Genomic DNA, 23,821 nt, shown 5'->3' with positions numbered 1-23,821 from the left:
TTTCATTTTTCCGTCCCTTTCCCTAATAGTCTTTCTTGTGTTGCAGAGATGGAATCTGCGAAGCAAAGGATACGGGCCGCCGCAGCTCGTCAGAAGGAAGAGAGGAAGGCTAAGGAGGCAGGGGGGAGGCTTCGTCAACCCCCAAGGCCGTCGCTAAAGTGGCGAAGAGGAAGCCCGACGGGAGTGACAGTCGTCCCTCAAAAAAGACTGCCGTCACTCCTGCAGACGAACCGTTGAAGGAAAAATCCCCTCCGAAGCCTAGCCATGGCGCGGGAAAGGGGGTGATGACTTCCACTGGTCCCATCAACGAGGGTCCGTGCCGTCTCCTAACCCATAAGGAGTATGCCGTCGGGGAGGTTGAATCTCTGATAAAACCGACGGACGTGGAGCCCTGTGACCAGGTGGGGACGGAAGATTTAGGGGCGTCGGCCCTCTTCGATCTCTCCAGGGTATGTTTCTCACATTTTTGGGTTGAACATGCCTTATCCTGTTTTGGTATACTTTTTGACTGACGGATATGTTCTTTTAGGCCTTGGTGCGTGTCAAGGCCCTTCGTGACCGTTGTGTGGCGAAGGAGGGGGTCGTCACCCGATTTCGTAGCCATAACACGAACCTGTTGAACCAGCAAGCTCAGTACAAGGAAGCCGTCCATCTCCTCAACAAGGAGCTGCAGGAAGTTAAGGAGAAACTGACGGAGGTCAGCGGTCAGCATGACAAGCTCCAGGGAGAGGTGACGGCTCTGGGGGAAAAGCTGCAGACGGCAAAGACTGACGCGATTAGAGACTTCAAAGTGTCGCAGTCTTTTATTGACTCATGTGCCCGATATTATGGCACTGGGTTCGATGATTGCCTTCGGCAGGTCGCGTCGGCCTTCCCGGAGCTGGACTTGTCTGGGATTACCATGGATGATGGAGACGACGGCTCTACTCAGCCCAGCCTTACTCCGGAGCATGACGGTAGTGTAGTCTTAGCCCAGCCAGCTGCTAATCCTTCAGTTTCCGATTCACCAGCCGTGATAGTGGATGTTGAAGACCATCAGGCTGACGGCAACCCTGCTGACGTTCCTGCTGCTTAGTTTTTGTGTGGCATTTTAGCTATGTATAAAATAGTTGCACTGGAGAACAGTTGTAATTTTTAAACAATGTTTAAGCGCCCTTTTCGTTTTCTTCGGGCTTTTGTTTATGTACAGTTGTGTATGTGTTTAATTTCCGTAGCTTTTATATCTCTTTGTTGATGGTGGCCCTAGACGAAATTTTGGTAAATATTCCCATCTGCTTGGACCACGTCAGCTCTTTGAACTATTGGAAGCCCCCCTTGGCATGACATCGTGCCAAGTCTCCAAGCTCCGTCGGCTTGGTGACCATCGGTTTACAGCTCTTGTTGGTTGGTTATACTGTTTTAAGGTCGTCAATCTCTTAAATCCGTCAGCTTGATGACTCATTATTGTATGTCTTGGTTTGAGGGCTACGTCCATATGATGATTGCTTCATCTATTGGACCGTCAGCTTTTTAGCTTTATCATTTCCCTACCGTCATTTTCACGGCTTTAGCCTTGATGTCTTTGACATCTTTTTTTTTTTTTTTTGGCCCGTTAGATTTTTAGGCCTGGATGTATTTAACATCTTCGTTAGTTCGTCAGTTATTTAGGACCTCGTCCATATAATGATTGCTTCATCAATTGGACCGTCAGCTTTTCAGCTTTTTTGGACCGTCGTTTTCTCGTCGTTAGCCTTGATGTCTTTGACATCTTTTTTTGGCCCGTCAGTTTTTTAGGCCTTGATGTATTTAACATCTTCGTTGGTCCGTATGTTATGGACTTAGTGATTTTGGCCGTGAACTTAGTGGACCGTAGAAAAAATACACTTCAGCAATTTCTAAATAAAACTCCTCTTATTGCCATGCATAAAAGTAATTAAAACCAAATCCTGCCCCTTGGGCTAAAAAGTATTGTTGCAAAGAAAACTAAAGTAAATGATAAATCTGAGGAGTAAAACTATAATTTGCTGAAAATAGAAAAGAGGTTGGTCTTCATGCTGCCGCTCCTATTGGTAGTACTTTCGTAGGTGCTCGGTGTTCCATGGGTGTGGTAGTTTCTGTCCCTCCAACGTTTCCAGGTGGTAAGTACCTTTTCTTTGCCACGACGAAACTCGGTAAGGACCTTCCCAATTGGGGCCGAGTTTCCCTTAGGTAGGGTCCCTAGCGGCGCCCATGACCTTTCTAAGAACAAGGTCTCCAACTTGGAAGTCTCTGTGTCGGACTCGAGAGTTGTAGTGTTTGGCCATGCGGTCCTGGTACCTAGCGAGCCTTTGTTCTGCTGCTGCTCTAATCTCATCCACTAGGTCGAGCTGTAGTCGCATAGCCTCGTCGTTTTTGTTCTCATCATGGTTATGCACCCTGTAGCTTGTGAGTCCAACTTCGGCCAGGATGACTGCTTCGCCTCCGTAAGTTAGTCGAAACGGTGTCTCTCCTGTGGGTGTTCTTGCCGTCGTCCTGTATGCCCATAGTATACTTGGCAATTCTTCGGGCCATATACCCTTTGCCCCCTCGAGCCGAGTCTTGATAATCTTGAGCAAGGATCGGTTCGTGACTTCGACCTATCCATTAGCTTGAGGGTGGGCGGGGGAGGAGTAGTGGTTCTTTATTCCTAACTGTGAACAAAAATCCCGGAAGGGGTCGTTGTCGAATTGTCTCCCGTTGTCCGAGACGAAGACTCTGGGAATGCCAAACCTGCAGATGAAGCATCTCCAGACAAAGCTCCGCACGTTCTTCTCTGTAATCGTGGCCAAAGCTTCAGCTTCCACCCATTTCGTGAAATAGTTGATGCCTACTACTAGGAATTTCAGCTGCCGTACGGCTGTAGGGAATGGCCCCATAATATCTAAGCCCCACTGTGCGAACGGCCATGGGGCCGTCATCGGGGTCAGCTCTTCGGTTGGTTGTCTTATAATATTGCTGAACCTTTGGCATTTGTCGCAGGCCCTGACATAGGCTTCGGCGTCCTTCTGCATGGTGGGCCAATAGTACCCTGCTCGCACAAGCTTGTGTACCAACGATCTGGACCCTGAGTGGTTTCCGCAGATTCCTTCATGTACCTCTCTCATGACGTAATCTGCCTCTTCCGTACCCAAGCATCTCAAATATGGTCGGGAGAAACCTCTTTTATACAGGACATCTTTTATCAGGAAGAACCTCGCCGCCTGGACCTTAAGTTTCCTTGCGGCTTCCTTTCCGTCTGGTAAGACCCCATTTTTTAGGTATGAAACTAACGGCGTCGTCCAGCTTCTGTCGGAGCATATTTCCTGCATGTTGTTGAGATCTATTAGCGGAGAAAGCTGTACGAAAGAGAGTACATTACCAGGGATGACCATTTGTTCTGCTAAAGCGGCCTTTGCGAGGCGGTTGGCTCGCTCGTTTTCCTCTCTGGGAATTTGGACGACTTTGGCTTCTAGGTCATCCACTCTCGCCTTTACTTCATCAAGATACTTCTTCATCTTTTCGCCTTTGCACTCGTAGTCTCCATTTATTTGGTTAGTGATGACCTGTGAATCACAGTAGATGACTACCCTCGCGGCTCCTGCTGCTTTGGCGAGGTCGATCCCTGCTATTAGAGCCTCTTACTCTGATTCATTGTTGGTGGCAGGGAAGTCGAGACGGACCATACATTCAATGGTGTCTCCTTCGGGCGATAGTAGCACAATGCCGGCCCCTGCGGCTTGTCTGTTGGTCGACCCGTCCGTATATATGCTCCATTGAGGGGACTCTGCTGCCCCCTTGTCTTCATCATGAGTGAACTCAGCTATAAAGTCGGCAACGATCTGTCCCTTGATGGCGGTCCGTGGACGGTACTGAATATCAAATTCGCTCAGTTCTATAGCCCATAATGCCAATCGTCCCACGGACTCGGGACTGCTCATTGCCCGCCGTAAGGGCTTGTCAGTCAGGACGTTCACCGTATGAGCTTGGAAGTATGGTTTGAGCTTGCGGGCTGCCGTAACTAATGCAAAGGCAAGTTTTTCCATGGGCGGGTATCTTTCTTCGGCACCGTGAAGCGCCCGGCTGGCGTAGTACACGGCTTTTGCACTTTCTCTTCTTCTCTGACCAAGGCCGCGCTAACGGCTGCGGGGGAGACGGCTAGATAGAGAAAAAGCTCTTCTCCCGGCTGCGACGGGCTCAACAATGGTGGGGAGGAGAGGTAAGCCTTCAATTCTTCGAATGCTTGCTGGCATTCGTCAGTCCACTCGAAGGATTTCTTCAATGTTCGGAAGAAGGGCAAACACTTGTCCGTTACCCTTGATACGAACCTATTTAGTGCCGCTATCTTTCCATTGAGGCTTTGCATCTCCTTCACATTTCTTGGTGGTGCCATATCCATAATGGCCCGGATCTTGTCCGGGTTTGCTTCGATTCCCCTCTGAGACACCATGAATCCTAAGAATTTTCCTGCCATTACTCCAAAGGTACATTTTCCTGGATTGAGCTTCATGTTGTAGGAGCGAAGTGTGTCGAATGTTTCTTTAAGATCTTCTAGGTGATCTTCCTCCCTTCGGCTTTTTACCAGCATGTCGTCCACATAAACTTGGACATTCCTCCCGATCTGCTGTGCGAACATTTTGTTCATGAGTCTCTGGTACGTTGCGCCTGCGTTCTTCAAGCCGAAGGGCATCACCTTGTAACAGAAGAGGCCTTGGCTGGTTACAAACGACGTTTTCTCTTGATCGGCTTCATGCATTCGGATTTGGTTGTACCCCGAGAATGCGTCCATGAAGCTCAACAACTGGTGTCGAGCTGTAGAGTCTACTAAGACATCGACCCTCGGGAGGGGGTAGCTATCCTTGGGGCAGGCCTTGTTGAGGTCGGTGAAGTCCATGCACATCCGCCATTTCCCGCTCGCCTTTTTGACCATCACTACATTTGCTAACCAGTCGGGATAGTATACTTCTCTAATGAAGCTCGCTTCCCGTAGCTTTCTGACTTCTTCTACTATGGCTTGGTCTCGCTCGGGGGCAAACACTCTCTTCTTTTGTCTGATAGGTGGAAAGGCGGGCGATACGTTCAACCTGTGCACCATGACTGAAGGATCTATTCCCGGCATATCTTCATGACCCCACGCAAATACGTCTCGATTGCGTCTGAGGAAGGTTATGAGCTCCTGACGGACCGCGGTGTTAGCGAGCGTTCCAATTTTGGTCGTTCGGCCAGGATCGGAACTGTCAAGGGGTACCTCTTCTAACTTCTCAACCGGCTCTGTTACCGTCCGGTGCTCTTCTATGCTTAAAGCCTGAACCCGATCCTCCATTCCCATCATTGCTATGTAGCATTCGCGCGCGGCCATCTGACTTCCGCGCAGTTCCCCTACTCCGTAGTCAGTTGGAAACTTTATCTTTAGGTGGTAGGTGGAAGTTACTGCCTTCCATGAGTTGAGCGTGGGTCGCCCAAGGATAGCGTTGTAGGCTGACGAGCAATCGACTACCAAGAATGTCACGTCCCTGGCTATCTGTTGAGGGTAATCGCCTACAATGATGGATAATGTGACCGTGCCCAATGAGAATACCCGGCTTCCGCCGAAGCCAACAAGCGGGGCATTTGTTGGGATCAATCGCTCCCTGTCGATCCTCATCTGCTGGAACGCCGTGTAGTACAAAATATCTGCTGAATTGCCATTGTCGACCAGCACCCGGTGCATATTGTAGTCTCCTACCCGCAAGCTGACGACAAGCGCATCGTCATATGGATGGTGAAGGCGTCGCGCGTCTTCTTCTGAGAATCCGATTATAGGACCTTCTCTTCATGCTATCTTCGGCACGACTCCCGTCAGCTGAACATTTTGTACCATCCGAAGATAGGTCTTGCGGGCTTTCCTAGATGACCCGGCGGCAGCCGTTCCTCCTACGATCATCCTTATATCCCCGATCGGGGGCCTCGGTCGCTCATTGTCCCGTCGGGGGTGTTGGTCTTGTGCGGGGGGATCCGCTTTCTCCTTGCTAATGAATTTCTGCAACTTTCCTTGTCTGATAAGGGCCTCAATCTGTTGCTTGAGGTCATAGCAATCAGCCGTGTCGTGGCCATGGTCACGATGGAAACGGCAATACTTATCCCGGGAACGTTTGTTGGGGTCACTCTTCAGCTTTCCCGGGAACGTCAGAGCCTCTTCGTCCTTGATTTGCATAAGGACTTGATCTATCGGGGCTGTTAGCGGAGTGAAGCTCGTGAACTTTCCCCCTAGGGGCTTAGGGCGCCTTTCGTCCCTTCGGTCTCCTGTTCTTGCTTTCTTTCGGCCTTGGTCCTGCCGAGTGTCTTCCTGCCTTTCTCTTTTCCTGGGCCTCTCTTCCCGAGCTAACAACGCATCTTCAGCGTTCATATACTTTGTGGCGCGATAAAGTACTTCCGACATGGTCTTCGGGTCATTTTTGTATAGGGAGAACAAAAACTTACCCTTCTTCAAGCCATTCGTGAATGCCGCAATAAGTATCTTATCGTCGGCTTCGTCGATCGAGAGTGCCTCTTTGTTGAAGCGGGAGATGTAGGCCCTTAAAGTTTCATCTTCTCGCTGCTTCATACTCATCAAGCAAGCTGTGGACTTCTTGTATCGATGGCCTCCAATGAAGTGTGCGGTAAACTGAGCGCTGAGCTCTTTGAAGGTGCTGATGGAGTTTGGTGTCAGTCGGCTGAACCAAATTCTTGCTGCGCCCTTCAGCGTTGTAGGGAAGGCCCTACACATGATGGCGCCCGCTACTCCTTGAAGGTGCATTAGGGTCTTGAAGGTCTCCAGGTGGTCCAGTGGGTCCTTGACCCCGTCATAACTGTCTATCTGTGGCATGCGAAACTTACTTGGTAAAGGGTAAGAGTTAACGGTGGCGGTGAACGGCGAGTCAGTTCGGTTGACAAGGTCGTCAAGGTCGCTTGATACTCGTCCCTTGAGAGCATTCATCATAACCTCCATTTGTTCCTTCATGGCCTGCATCTCCGCGATAACAAGTGGCGGAGTGGTTTCTGTGAGGGAGGGGGTGCTTATGTTCTGTCGTTCTGGTTTGCTCGGGGCATTGCTGGCCTGAGGTCCCTCCTGGTTTCTTCTGTCGGCGCTGGTTCCTTCTTGATCCACTCCTTGGTTGTTGGCAGCTGCATTTTTCTGTTTCAGTTTCTCTTCTAGGTCGTGGTTTTGTTTGGTGAGGCGCTCCACGGCAGTGGCGAGTGTCCTCACCTGTCTTTCAAGCGCAGTCGTTGGGGCTTCTACTTCTTGAACGTCGTTGGTGGTCGCCATTGAGCGAGTGAGTACCATGTAACTCTTTTGTCTAGGAAGCGATAACGTGCTACGATTTCCCACAGACGGCGTCAACTGATGAAGCCGAAAAATGTCACCAGTGAGTCACACGTTCCTCGAGAGTCGCCAATGGCACCTGCACAACGAAAAGGAAGGACCTAGCAGAGAGTACCGGTGTGGTACCGGCCAAACACCCTCCGAAGGTCAAGTTAGAACTATTCTCACTGCTCTAGAGTGCTAGAGAGGGTAAATTATGCGTACCTTGGTTTGTGAGGGTGCTTGGGTTTTTATAGTAGTAGAGGGTTGACATCTTTTCCTTGGAGTAGAAGTCTTTTCCTTATAGGAGTCTTCTTGGGTGTATTTTACGGGATTCTTTCCATATAGGAGTCCTTAGGTTTCATGAAACGTGAGGAGCAAGTTATTTACTTATATACGTAAACGTGCAGATCAATCATTCCATAGACTGACACCGCCAGTTTATGTTTACCCCGTCAGCTTCAGGATGTCCAGCTTTATGTGTTCTTTTTCTTCATATCCCCGTCAGCCTTGAAGGAATGCTGACACCAAAAACACCTCGTCACCCTTGTCAAGCGTATACCGTCACTCTTGTCTACCTAATTTTATCCTCATCATATAATAATCGAAATGAAAAAAAGAAAAGAAAAGATTAACATAAACCTAGGAAGCACTTGCACGAATTTGAGTGCGAGTGCTGCACCAATACAGCAATTAAAAAAAAAAAAAAGTATGACACGGATGTTGGTGGATATGTTTATTAATTAATTATCAAATATATTTTTATTTTTATTTTTTATATATTATTAAGTATTTTTTTTTTTCATATAATGGTAAACATATACCAATTTAAGAATAATAGTAAATAATAAAGTGAATATTTAACCCTTACATGATAAATCAACAAAAGAAAAAAGCAATCAACATATTTTTTTTAATTAATAGTAAAACTTATCCAAAAAAAAAGTAAAAAGCAATCAACATATTTTTTACTTATCAAAAAAAGAAAAGAAATTAACACATTTTTTTCAATCAAGAAATCAACTCAACTGTACAACTTATCAAAACTAAGTGGTGAGTCCAAATGAAAACCATTAACAACTTGTTACCAAATTTTTTTTGTAAAATTGTTGCAAAAATATTGTGCTCATAACATTACTCTTTATATAATAAAGCTTTTTAGTTTTAATATTTTTTATATAAAATATTTATGCACACACTTGGAAATTGTGAACAAAAAAAAAAAAGGTGGTAGCTGATTGTAAATAGTGAAAATAGTCAAATATCACGTTTTGACAAAATTTGTGACAAACAAGTACTGTTTCAAAAATATTTAACAATCTACCACTTTTTTATTACTCACTAAATAGTACTCGAGTTTACGAAACACGAGTTCCTAGTTAAGTTGTCAGCATGACACTACTAACTTAAAATTTATGTAATTAAAAAAGGTTTAAAGCTAGCACTACCGTTGAATTTCCTGAAGATCCATCCTAGACCCATCTTCTTCTAAATGGTCTTCTTTTCTTTTCTTTTCTTTTTTCTTTTGAGACGAGGATAACACCACATGGGATATTTGAGAACTTGTCAAACCTCGAGCCTAGTCTATTTAACCTTTCCTATTCACCCAAATCCACACTTTGATAACCTATGTAGAACAAAACCCAAAAGCCTAAAAATCAAGCAGCTCGAGACGTAAAGTAGAGTAAAGGAAAATCAATCAGAATCAAAGCATTATCTTCGCGCATGCAAATTGGCTCAGCGAGCCAGCATAGCATAGCAGCAGCAAAGCAATAGTAGTAGCAGAGAAAGCAGTACTGTGGACTCATTCATGTATATACACATTCATGCTCAGTCCTCTCAGTTCTCAAACTTCAAAGCAAACCCAGAACCCATACCCAATCCTATTACTCCACCAGTATCAAACATAGGGGTGTCCACGGGTCGGGTTTGTGCCCAACCCGAACTTGACTCAATATTATCGAGTGGGGAAGATTTCGACCCACAATCGACCCGCCGGAAGTTTCAGATCAACCTGGTCAGGTCATATCGGTTTTCGGGTGTGAATCGTTCAATTTCGGGTTTTCCGATTTACCGGTTTTTGGCCAAAATCTGGTCGGATCTTGTCAGATCTGGCCAGATCTAACGAGAGTTGGCAAGATTCCTTTGGATCTATGAAAATTTGGTCGAGATTTGGCCGAGTTAGAGTCGGGCTTACCGGAGTTTTGGCCAAGTTTGAGTAGATCTAGGTTGGATTTGCCGGAATTAAGCATATCTGAGTAAGGAAGAGACTAGATCTTGGCCAGATTTGAGCTGATTTGAGTGAAGGAAGCCCAAACATGGCCGGATCAGAGCTGAGAAGCGACAAATCATTGCCGGATCTAGGTGATTTTCGTTGATCTTTGAGTTTTTGTCGAGCGGGTCGGGTGGCTCGAGTTTTTGAGGACGAAACCCGCCACTCAACCTACTTGAGTCGGGTTTTGACGGTTTGAGACCCGTCACCAACCCGTCGGAGGTGTCAGCCTGGCCATGACAGGTTGGTTGGTTTCGACGGATCTTCGATTTGCATGGACACCCTTAATCAAACATGTGAATGCCAGACCAAATTCAATTTTAAACCCAAAAAAAAAATACAATCAGAGAGAGGGAGACTAAAAAAGCTTGATTTTGACCCATGAAAGCTATCCACCTTTAAAGAATGACAGAGTACTAGCTCATGACTTTTTTTTTTCCACACAATGTGAATATTAAAAAAAAAAACCCCATTATTTAAATTTCCCAAAATAGAAATAAAATATTCATTTTTTTATAAGAAAAGAAAAACCCTAAACAGCTAAACTAAAAAACGCTAACATTAACATTAACATGAAATTTAAACAAAGAAGTTAATCCAGTGGGTGAAGTGTAAAAAGAAGCTGCAAAATTTTTAAGCTTTTGGGTTCGGTTCTGCACAAGTTACCAAAGTGTGGATTTGGGTGAATAGGAAAGGTAAAATAGACTAGGCTTGAGGCCTAACAAGTTCTCAAATATCACATGTGGTGTTGTTCTCATCTTAGAAGAAAATTAATGGTAGCAAGTGATAGAAAAAAAAAAAAAAAAAAAAAAAAAAAAAAAAAAAAAAAGACCGTATAGAAGAAGATTGGTCGAGTATGGATTTTCAGGAAATTCTACAGCAGTGCCAGCCTTAAACCTTGTTAGGAAGTCTGTAAGATACAAAAAGTAGGAAAAAAAAGAAAAAGAAAAACAAGGTACTCGACTTTGTGAAGCTCGAGTACTATAAACATTATAGGAACTCAAGTGTTGTAAACTCGAGTATTATTTAGAACTTGATTTTGTGAAACTCGAGTTTTGCCACAAATTTTGCCAAATCCTGATATTTGGCTATTTTCACATATTGTAAAGTGTATGGTTTATTAACCATATGCCTGGGCATCTTGGGCATATCTGTAACACACTAAAGAAAGAAGATTCAGAAGAATGAGAGAAGAAGGGAGAAAGTGCCGGTTGAAAAAGAAATTATATATTGTTGGGGACGTGCGTGCAGTCGTGTCGCACGCCGCATCCCCAAGTGTCCGACATGGTTGCAGTAACTAGACGCACCATACTTTCCAGCCATAAACTCATCTAATAAATTTTATATTCAACCAAAGTAAGAAAAGACAAGATTGACATAAAATAAAAAGAATAATAATGGTTTTCCTTTAAAAGTATAACAAACATTATAATATTGTGATTAAACATATAAGTAAAAAGATCATTTGAGATTTAAAAATTAACTAGAATGCATATGAAACAAGAATGACTCATCTTACCCACTCCATCATCTATCTTTTTTAAAAGGTGATATTAAAAAATGTGCTAAATTTCAACAAGCAATAAGGCACCAACATATTATAGAGAAACGTTCAATTAAAATGTGCCCTAGATAGCCTAAGGGCATGGAGTAAGAAGTGGCAGTTGATTTGCAAAGAAACATTTTCGAACCACACTAGATAAACTAGTGTAAAAGGCAGCATTGTCTTTGAAAACAAACGATTGTTCTGTGCCCACAGCTGCTTTGCATTTTGCCCTCGAAATTTTTGCACTAAAGGACTTACTGTTTATATGAGAGCATTATGACACTTTTTTTTCTTTGGGGTATGTATCATCATATTGACCTTAATATATATTTTATAATAATAGATGAACTATATACATGATTGTTAGGTTTTAAGCAGGGTTTAAAAGACACTAGATTTAAGTTGATGGACTGTCCATGCATTTGGTTGATGCATCAATGGCAGGTTGGTAAGTTGCTGTTGGCGTGATAAAAGGCTAATGAAAAACAATGATGTCGAGAGCACACAATTTTTACATGGAAAACTCCTTTGCCTGAGCAAGAGGGGTGCAAAAACACTGTTTGAAAAGTAGAGAGAACTCTCTACTTTTTGCCACTATATTACTTGAAGAAAATGAGGAAAAATAGTGGACAGTATAATATGCGCATGGAGCATTGAGCTGTGAAGGTGAGTGTGTTGTGTTTTCTGATCCTGAGTTGTGTTTGTGGGGATCAACCTTTCCCCTTATATAGGCCAAGGGGAGAGGTAAGTGTAAGACTCTTACGGGATGTAAATCTATATAATATCTAAAAGCTAAAATATAGTGTTTATTATTATTACGCTCTTGTTGAGCCATTTTATCGTAGCATTTAAATCTAATTTGGTCTACTTTAGTTCATTCTATCCAGTTCGATAAGTGGTGGCTTTAGAAATTTTGTTTAAGAGAGTCATTAAGAAACTTAAATTTTTAAAAAAAAAATTAATAAAAAGAGAACTTGAATATATCAAGTTATCACAAAAAAAAAAAAATGAAGTTTTACAATTTTCTTCTACAAGTTTTCAAATTTTGAATTGTTACATGATAGTTTATTATGAGTATTTATTGCCAATGTAGGTAACTATAACCATTTTATTTTGTAGGGTGTGGAGGATAAGGGCCGAGATTTAGGTCTCCAGGAAGGAGATTCACACACATATACACTTAGATTAGACTAGAGTAGAATTCTATCTTGTATCAACAAAAAAAATGTATGTTTAACATTTTTATTTTTATGTAGTTCTTATTATCTATTTGTCATTATTGTTTTTATAAAAATATTTTAAATTAATGAATAAAGTCAACTTATAGGCTCTGTCTTAATTATTGACGCACACAACCACACTCATTCATACATAAAATAATACACTACGTATTTACTTAACCAATCAAATGCTTGAATAATCACTGACTTTACAATTTTTTTCATGAATTTTTCTCACTTTATAACAAAAAGTTATTATAATATGATAACGATACTTACACATGTAGCAAACCCTCTCTATTTCCTAATTATTAAATTATATAAAATTATATTATATTTATACTGTAAATACAAATATCCACACACATCATTATTCACACAAATAACAATATAACAAAAAGTAATACACACAATCAATATTAGACACACCCACACACATATGATATAAATTTATAATAAAAAGTGATACTTACAATTCACAAACATTTACTCTTACTCTTAGAGTTAGCAATACTTATAATAATTGTGTATAAGATTTAAGTCAAGGTGTGCAAAATATTTTAAGAATTAATTAAAGTATTAAACTAACAAAATAAATATTATATATATATATATATATATATATAAATTTGGAGTCAGGGGGTTCGTTTGAACCCCCTAAACAAAGTGTAGTGCCACCCCTGAGCTTGGTTAACTTCAGTTCATTTGGTCTACTTCAATCCTGTCAGTCCAGTTTGGTCCAATCAGTTCATTTTGGTCCATTTTCAAGCAATTATTATGTTTCCTTGAAAGAAAAAAAAATACTTGAAAATTTTTAAACACTTTTAAATTAAAAAAATATGGATAGCTTAATTTAGAAAATTTTATATATTATTCAATTATACTTTTTTATAAAATAATCACATCATTTTAAGAAATGTTTGAGACTAACATTTATAAATCTCATCTGCTATTTTCATTTAAAAAAAAAATTAATTTTTTCGTGTATGATGCAAGCTAACAACTAGTACAATATAAAAGTTGTTACAAATTTCTTGGCATTTACTGCCACACCGTTCTCTGCCAAATAGTGTTGCATCATGCAATGCCATGAGTTCCTTGCACTTCTTGTTTGTTTTAGGGTACATTCTCTTAAACATGCTAAGGGTGCCTCTTGCATTAACGAGCCCTCCCTAAGTGGCGGAGCCACATAGAGGCCGAAGGGGGCCTAGGCCCCCCAAAAATTTTCAAAATTTTCAAATATATATACTCAAATAAATGAGTCATACAAAAATTAAAATTTTTTCTTGAGTATGTGGGTTGATTGGCCCCCCCAATCCCATAAAAATTTTGATATGTCTATAAAAATTGGATTAACTGAATCTCTAAAAAGAAATTGACTTAATAGAAAGGGTTCTTCTTAGTTTTTGCTTGGTCCTCATTTTAAGAAGAAAAAAATTTTAAGCGAGTAAAAAAACTTCCCTTACGTACTAGAGGTAGATGGCTAGCAAGCAGTGGAGGCAGCAAAGTGCACTCCTCTTCTTAAAAAAATTACACAACAGCAACTCTACTAGCAGATAAATCGGCATTTGATTTTGGATAGATCAGCACAAAGGAGCTGGGTTCTTCTTCTCCTATTCTTCTATCTCTATATTATTTGTTTCCTAATTCTCTTGATTTTTATGTTAAGTTGTTTGGTACAGGTTTTTATCCGTACTGTTAAGTATGGTTTACTCACCAGTCACCACAGATGTGTGGTTTTGATATTTTGTTAATAATTTTATGAGATATGAACAGTAACATTTCTTGGAACTATAAAACTACTTTTAGAGATAGAGATTGAATTTAATTTGTAATCTCACTAGGAATTGTGCAAATACACAATCTTATAATATTTTTACAACAATGGACCGTCAAAATAAAATATTATATTTGAATCCACCCCAACTTAAAATAAATGTATTGTGAAAATATTGTAATCTTTATTGCATTCTTAGATTTTTTTTTGAAAAGTGATATGTCTACAAATTTTTTATAACTCTTTTACAAATGTCTACAAATTTTTTATAACTCTTTTACAACAAATCATAAGTGGTTAGTTGTTATTGGTTCTAATTTGAACTTACCATTGAGATTACTTTTTTACCCCACCAATAACAACTTGTAACATCTTGTCATTTAAGTTTTGTTGTGAAAATATTGTAAACATGACATTTCTCTTTTCTTTTTTACTAGTTAATAATAAAAAAATGATACTAGGAATATTACACGTAGAGTTTACAAATGGATGAATTATCCATCACAAAATATAATTCAAATATTTATTTATCATATAGTAATTTTACAAAATATAGCATTTTTTTTTAAAGGCAAAATATAGCATTTGTATACGAATATTGTAAAATATAGTATTTGTATGGTTTAAGTGCTGTAACTCAATTTACTAAAAGGGTTCAAATCCAAGGTTTAAATCTTGGTACTTTTAAATCTAAATCTCACTTATAAATAACACAAAAAACTATTAAGCTTATTACAATTTTTTTTTTCATGAATTCTAATTTAATGAATAAAATATATCATATAAATATAGTACACGTTGATTTATAAAGTACTTTCCATTGAAAAAAAGATTTATAAAGTGCTTAAATTACATTAATAGTAATATTTTTTTTATTACTATGTATACAAAAAATATAGTTTATATTTAGAGAAAAAAATTATTCATATCCTTTTCTATTTGGCCCTCCCATTGACAAAATTCGGGCTCCGCCACTGCCTCCCTTTCATATGTGGTTGTATGATTGTATCCAACCTTTCAAATTGCTAGTGTACATGACATTGATGCTCTTCCTGTTAGCACAGTGCAACAAGTCTTTGGACGCTTGTTTTGATCTTTGGCATGTCTTCAACCCCTGCAAATGCCTTAGGAATATTTTTGCCATGGATTTTCAAAACTACCCTCGAGGACTCGAAATATTCCTTATACAAATGTGCGGCTATGATTTATCGATCTTCATGGGCACGTGGATGGCCAAGATGAACTCTAATTAACTTTTGGTGAAATGAGCAAGATGTCCTATTAATAGCTTAGGTTAGCCTTGGTTCATTCAAACTATTAAGATTATGTAGTATGGTACATAAAAAATTTAAAAAAAAAAAAAAACAAAAGTGTGTACTATAGAGAAAAAGAGTGAGAGTATTTTATGGTTAAGATTTAATTCTAATATCTAGTAGTATATTGAGTGTTACATCATTTAAATTTTTAAATTTGTAATATTTAATCTAAAACCATATAGTAATGGTGATAATCATTTTCTAAAGCAACTTTTTTGTCATGAATACGTATCTGGGTGGGCATGGGGCAATTGTTGGGACAAAGATGCTATTATTAGGCCCTGCTTGTTTGGGATAACAACACTAATACCAAATTTGTTTACATCTTACAAGATAGCTCCATCGTAGTTGATTTTGTTTTTCAGGCTGATTTAGCCGTCTTGTCTTAGTAAAATTTTTCTGTCTTTTTTCTCAAAAAAAAAAAAAAAATACTTATCTGGGTTGGGTCAGGACTATGTAATTACAAAGTGCTAGCCCAGCCAAGTTTGGGACTGATTTTTGCAGCCCACATCCAGCCATAAAAGCTATGGAACGGGCCTGGCCTAACCCAGCTTGTACTCCCTTTTTTGACTTTTACGAAATTTTATTTTTAGTTACTGTAACAAAAAATTGTAAATAATTTATTCGTCGGAAACCTCCTCTCAAAAAAAAAAAAAAAATTTATATATATATACCGAAATCAGTACATATTACATATTTATTCGTATGTAGTTATATACTAATAAAAGTAATTACTAAGTCCTAGGCTAGAGGAAAGAAAATTACTTTGGAATAATTTATCTGCTGTTGCTTCTCTTCATCAACTGCCTTGGCTTATGTTGGGTGATTTTAATGAGCTCCTTTGCAAACATGATAAACTTGGAGGAAACCCCCTTAATCCTAGGCGTGTCCAATTATTTAAGGAGTGTTTGGACTCCTGTAATATGGTTGATTTGGGTTTTCATGGACCAAATTATACTTGGGTTAACAAAAGGGATGTGGGTCAGTTTATTCAAGAGAGGTTGGACAGGGGCTTTGCCAACCCCCTGTGGAGTGATCTCTACCCGGAAGCTACTATACATCACTTAGCCCGCACTCACTCTGACCATTGTCCTGTCTTGTTGAAGCTTGATAATACCCCTACCTCCAAGCTGACTAGACCGTTTAGGTTTCAACCATTGTGGATGTCCCACCCTCTCTTCCTGGATATTGTGAAGGACTCGTGGGCTGATGACTTACGCCTTAAACCAAATGTGGATAAATTTACAGCTGATGTCAAGATTTGGAACAAGGAAGTTTTTGGTAATCTTTTTCATAGGAAGAAAAGGGTGGAAGCTAGATTGAGGGGTGTCCAAGCTAGCTTAGCCTATTGCCCTAGGGATCACCTCCTGGTTCTTGATGCTCAGTTAAGAAAGGAATATTTTGAGATTCTCCAGCAAGAAGAAGAGTTTTGGTCTGTGAAGTCTAGGTATAATTGGCTTATCCAAGGGGATAGGAACACAAAATTCTTACATACTTCCGCAATTATCAGAAGGAAGCAGAACAGGATTTCTTGTCTTAAAGATAGCCTTGGTAATTGGGTGCACAATGAATAGGATATTGCCACCTTGATCAGGAATGGGTATCAAGACCTCTTTTCATCCAACACCACTAGTGCACCTAGGGCCGTTTAGGATATCCCCACGTGGCCGCGGTGTGTGCCACTAGATGATAAGGGACAACTGATATCTGAGATTAATATATTAGAGGTGAAGGAGGCCCTTTGGAGTATGAAGCCTTTTAAAGCCCCGGGACCCGATGGGTTACATGCGGGTTTTTTCCAATCCTACTGGAGTATTGTGGGTGATACTGTTTTCGGAGAAGTTAAGGAGATTTTTGATAATCTCTCTATGCCATCCCACCTTAATGAAACTCTCATCACCCTCATTCCTAAATGCTCAGGAGCTGATTCCCTTGGGTTGTTCAGGCCAATTAGCCTGTGTAATACCGTTTACAAGGTGGTCACAAAGATGATAGTAAAGAGGCTTAGACCGTTGCTGCCTCACCTTATTTCTCCTCTTCAAACTGCCTTTGTCCCTGGTAGATTGGGGGTTGATAATATGATTATTACTCAGGAAATCATCCATACTATGAGTCTCAAGAAGGGCAAAGTGGGTTGCATGGCGATCAAAATAGACTTGGAAAAAGCCTATGATAGGCTTGAATGGCACTTCATTCGAGATATTCTCCACTTGCACAAGATTCCGCATTAGCTTGTCAAACTCATCATGAGCTGCGTCTCCTCTTCTTCCGTTTCCGTGCTTTTTAATGGGGGGAAATTAGATCCGTTTTTGCCTTCCCGTGGTATCAGGCAAGGAGACCCGATGTCTCCCTACCTCTTTATATTATGTATGGAGATGTTGGGTTTTCTTATTTTGGAAAAGTGTGAGGCAAATCTTTGGGACCCAGTTAAAGCCTCAAGAAATGGCCCTGCTTTCTCTCATTTGTTCTTCGCGGACGATTTGGTCTTATTTGCTAAAGCCGACTTGAAGAACTGTTGCCATATTAGAGAAGCTCTTGACTCCTTTTGTGAATTGTCCGGCAGAAAGTTAGCCTTCACAAGTCCAAGGTTTACTTCTCCCCCAATGTCAACCAAGATTCTAGGGCCGAATTTTGTGAGGTCTTGGGTTTCAACTCAACTCCTAACTTGGGTAAGTATTTGGGTTTTCCCTTAAAACACCCGGGTCAACCTCTAGGGATTTTAATTTCATTATTGAAAGAGTCCAGGCGAAGCTTCAAGGATGGAAAGCCAATATGCTATCTATGGCAGGGAGAGTCATCTTATCTCAATCAGTTATTTCGGCTATCCCATCATATGTGATGCAGGGATGTGTCTTACCGGCCAGGGTTCTTAACCACATTGACAAAATCAATAGAGACTTTCTATGGGGAGAAAGTGATTCAGGGAAGAAAATGCATATGATTAGCTGGTCTAAGATTGCTAAACCCAAGGCAAAAGTTGGTTTGGGCATTCAGGGCACCAAGGGAAGAAATCTTACTCTTGCAGCCAAACTTTTTTGGAGAATGACTAGGTGTAAAGGTGCTGGCTGGGCTGAGGTCCTCCATAGGAAATATCAGTGCCGGAGGCAGAACCAGAGAAGTAGGCAGTCCCGGGTGTGGGCTGCTGTGGAAAAGGGCAAGGAGATTTGCGACTTAGGAGCTAAATGGACTATTGGAAGCAATAGCAATCTCAGATTCTGGCATGATAAGTGGCTAAATGTTGGTGCATTAAGATCTTTAGTTGAAGGGCCTTTGGCCAGAGGAGAGGATAACTTATTGATCAAGGATGTTACTTCAAATGGTAGCTGGGACTTGCACATGCTATCTGTCCCACTTAGTCCTTTTATCCTAAAAGCTATCCATGCAACCACGCTTAGAAGATTCTCGAAGAAGGAGGACCAGTTGAGTTGGATTTCGAACATTGATGGTGAATTCGACTCAAGAAATGCCTATTTGTTGGCTATAGGAGAAGACTTGAGTGCAATTGATTTCCTTGGGAAATGGGTCTGGAAGGTAAAGACTCTACCAAAAATACAAGTTTTTTTATGGAAATGCCTCCACAAAAGTCTACCGGTTAAAAGTATATTGTCTCATAGAGGTATTGAGGGGTTAGGAGGTAGTGATTTTTGCTTAGACAATGACGAAAGCATTCTGCATGTGCTTAGGGAGTGCCCTGTTGCGCAGGAGTTTTGGCGCTTAGCTAGATGCCCTCCTCAGGTCCTATCCTCTTTTTCAGGAGATCTTGAGAGTTGGCTTCACGTGAATGCCCATAGTCCTCTTTTGGCAGTTCACAGGGACTACCCATGGAAGTGTTTTTTTCTGTTGGGGATTTGGAACCTTTGGCTGCAACGCAACCATAAGGCTTTCAAACAGCAAGAAGCAAGCCCCAACCTTGTCCAGGCTGTGGAGATGCAAGTTAGAGAATTCTTTTATTGTGTGGCTAACCGGGAGGAGACAAATAGCAAGGTAATCAGGCAAGTTAGGTGGTCCAAACCAGGTGGTGGGTGGCTTAAGTTGAATACGGATGGCTCCTTTGGGGGAGAAGGTGCTACATCCGGATGTGAGGGTCTACTCAGGGACAGTAATGGGCTGTGGATTAGGGGTTTTGCAAAGGCCATGGTGGTTAGTTCTAGCCTCGCAGCTGAGTTGTGGGCTGTGAGGGAGGGGCTCATCCTTTGTCTGGATTTGCAGACGCAGGCAGTTGAGATTGAACTTGATGCAGCAGCAGCCATTAACCTTTTGTCTGGTAATAGCAACACTAATGGGGACCTATCCGGCCTTGTTGATGATTGCAGGGATCTATTGAAGCAGCTACCTCATGCTAGGATGCTTCATTGTTACCGGGAGGCCAATGCTTGCGCGGACGCCTTGGCACGAATGGGAGCTGCTAGTGTGGGTGGAGATGCTTATTTTGTTACCCCTCCCCATAATGTTTCCCCCCTTTTGAATTTTGATTTCCTGGGCAAGCATCGTAATAGGCTTGGCCCTCCTGTTTGTGGAACTTCAGTTATTTCTTAATGCAATTTCTCCATATTTACCAAAAAAAAAAAAAAGTAATTACTAAAATCACATATTGGGCCTTAAAAACGGGCTAGGATATTGATGTTCAAAGCCCACGCATGAAAGGTCCTATGTTTGAAGGTTGTAGCTATGCTTATGATTTATGATTGACGCACGATATATGTTAAATTTTTTTTTTTAATAAACAGTAATACTTATTAAAATACACACAAAAATAGCAATGTTAGTGTTTTAAACCGGATTTATAATATATTATATAACTAGAGTACAACTACAAAAAAGTCTAACATTTGTAGTTGTAGACTAAAGTTATAAACACACACAACCAATGTGAGATAAATATCTTTTTTTTTTCTTTTTTTTTTTATAGTAAAAAGTAATACTTATTAGAACACACACAAAAATAGTACTAGTGTTTTAAACCGGGTTTATAATACATTATATAACCAGAGTAAAACTACAAAAAAGGCCTAACCTTTATAGTTGTAAACTAGAGTTATAAAACCCTTTTTTTTTAGTATACAGTAATACTTATTAGAACACACACAAAAATAGTAATATTAGTGTTTTAAATCGGGTTTATAATACATTATATAATCAAAGTACAACTACAAAAGGGTCTAACCTTTGTAGTTGTAGACTGGGTTATAAACAGTGAACACTAGACACACACAACCAATATGAGATAAACATCCTTTTTTCTTTTAGTAAACAATAATACTTATTAAAACATGCACGAAAATAGTAATACTAGTGTTTTAAACCGGGTTTATATGGTTAATATCTATGGTTAAATTACTCTTCTTTTTTAATCCATGGTTAAATTTCATGTGATTAACAAAATAGAAAACTATTAGTCATATGAAATATGTTTAATTGTAAAAGCTTGTTTACTTTTAAGCCCATCACTTATTTATTTATTTATTTTTGATAATCCAATAATAAGGGGATGAGAGATTTGAACCTTAAATGTTTTCGTTAGAAATATTAAAAAGAAAAATCAATTGAATTATAAGACTCTTGGTTGCTTTTTATCCCATCTTATGAATAACTTTTTAGAAACTTCATTTTTGTAACATGTTTTTTTTTTTTTTTTTGGTCCAGCTTATTTAGCAAGCCAATAAAGTTGAGTTATACCAAATAGACACTTTTAGTATACTTTAAATTAATTTTAATAATAACTACATTACATACACACACAAAAATTCCTAGCATAAGGTGACAATAAGGAGAAATTGAATAATTTTTGCCTCATATTGTATAGATATTTTTATAACAAGATTAAGAAAAACATTTTCCTATTTTACTAACGATAACTCAAATGACATATTTCTATTGTGTTTTGAGTTTTTATCTATTTTGCTTCCTACCGTATCACCAAAAGCTTTAAATAGCCCCACGTCCAGAGCTTTATTTCTATTCATATCTTTACATTTTGCTACAATAAGATCTAAAAATAGATCTGTATGGGCACAAACAAAATTACAGCCCACGAACGACCAGATAGTGGCCCAATGAGCCCACCACAATAAATTTGTTAGAGAATGGGTAGGATATTGATTACTTAATGAGCTAAAGTTAATCACAATAAAAAGAAACGCCAAAGAAATTACTAGGATCACACAATTATGAAGAAAAAGGGATCCTCGGTCTAGCCTGAGGAAGATCTTTTATATATGAGTCTTGCTTTTTCTTTTTCACAAGTATTTTTCTTCTTCTTTAAAAAAGTCCTCCCCTGTCTCTCTTTCTCGATCTCCTTCATAAGGATCTTCATTTTCCTTATATATTTACACATAGATTATCTTAATCCTACACTTAGAGGGCTAAGATTGCATTCCCAGGACTTCTGTCTCATCCAGAACATACTAGAGGACTTCTGCCTTGCAATCTGAGCTTTGCCACCACTGTTCATGGCCATTTCCTTATTAATACGGCCAGAGGAGTAGTTGTCTTGCATTTAATGCGGAGGGGATAGCTTCCACACCCTTCTCCTTTCACCCTCCTCATAACACCTCCTATGGTTACTGCTCGTCACCAAGGAAAACAAGTGTTCGTCTCATGGTTATCCAGTGCTCGTCCCCGAGGTCCGAGGTGCCTCCTCGAAAATCATCTTAGCAATCCACTTAAATGAGATTAGGGATCCTTGTCCACACAAGATCTTTAGTAAGCTTCACTCCTTAAAATACCATTGTTTTTTTCCACTTCTATTAATCTTAGGTGGCACTCTCTCTCTCTCTCTCTCTCTCTCTCTCTCTCCTTTAGATAGAAAAAAAAAATCTAATATAGTCGTAATAGAATATAGTATAAGATGTATGTTGTATTGTTAAAGTAGTAATGTGAAATAGATAAAGTGGTTTTTAAAAAATGATAATTCTATCAAAAAAATTCCAATAGTAAACAAAATCACTTACACACTCAAAAATCTCATTATAATAAATAAATAAATCACTTATTACTCTATTTGTTTCGTTATAAAATTTTATGTGAATATAGTTTTCAGGGTTTTCTTATGTTTGGTAGCATTAAAAAAAAAAAAAAAAAAAAAAAAAAAAACCCAAGTCAAAGGAAAACTCTATTTAAAATATAACTTTTTTGTTAGAGATTATTTTCCGTTAAATTTCTTTTTTTGGAAAACAACTCTTGCACTCATAATAAGGTCTCTTTCGTATCTTTATCTTCACTTGCTCTCCCTCCATCACTTTCGCCTTTTGCCTTTTTCCTCTCTCCCTCTATATGTCGCCTTGGCTCTCCCTTTGTCAATATATCTCTCTTTGTCGCCCTGTGGCTCATTAGTGTTGTTTGTGCCTCTTCTCCCACTCTATGTCTCTACCTCTCTTATCTCACACCCTCTCTCTCTCTCACTAACGCCCTGTGGTTTTGACCTTGTTATTCTTGAACATGTCAGCCATAATCAATCAGTGTAATATATACACCAATTTTCTTACTTGTTTGATTAGTGTTGGTTCACGACATGGATTGGATGAATTACTAGACATGGTAATTAATGATGCATGAAAAATCAGTGAGCCACTCATCCATCTAGAGGCACTGGAAGACCTGCAAGGAAGAACACTACCAAAGGGCACCAGCGGGGTATCGGCCTAAGCTTCTCCGATGCCTAAGTTAGAACCTCACAAAAGATTTCCAAGGGCTCTCAAAGTATAAGAGTTGGGATTTTTCTCACATGCCTTGATTTGAGTGAGGTTTGACCTTTATATAAGGGAGCTTAAGTGGGTCTCCTTGTTTTGTGTCACTCTCCTCATGGGAGATGTGTTGGCTAAGTGGAGTTAGTGGGAGTGAATTTCGGGGAGATTGCTCCTGCGTTCAGAAGTAGTGGACTTGTGGAGTAAATTCTGTTGGTAGTGTCTAAGTGTAGCTGAATTTGTCTAAGTGTAGAATGACTATTACCTTAGATGATCATGATGTGGATGAACCTTATGGTATGAACGATTGCTTATAATCCACTTGTGTAATTAGGTGGTCCTTTGTATGGATGGTCATAAATGTGTTGGACAACACCTTAGATTAGATTGTTACTTTATTCTTTAGAATGACCATCTATGTGAATGAGTCCTATGTATGGACGACCATAATGCCATGGATGGTTGATTACGGTCTTATGGTGGAAATAGGCAACATTTTCCTATTATGAATGAACCAACATGAGATGGATGAATGAGTCTGGATGGACAGTCTCCTTAGACGAACGGTCTCCCTAAACGAGTGAGGCATTTATCTCTAGTGTTGAGTCATTGCTCGTCAGACGAATAAGAATAAGTATGATCATCAATGCGTTCCCAATACAGATAAGCAAATGAAGAGCCCCCTCTGGAAGAGTCTCATTTGGAAGAACTAAC

Source organism: Quercus lobata, chromosome 9 (genome assembly GCF_001633185.2).
Source record: "Quercus lobata isolate SW786 chromosome 9, ValleyOak3.0 Primary Assembly, whole genome shotgun sequence".
NCBI lineage: Eukaryota > Viridiplantae > Streptophyta > Magnoliopsida > Fagales > Fagaceae > Quercus > Quercus lobata.
Note: the sequence above shows the minus strand (reverse complement) of the source record.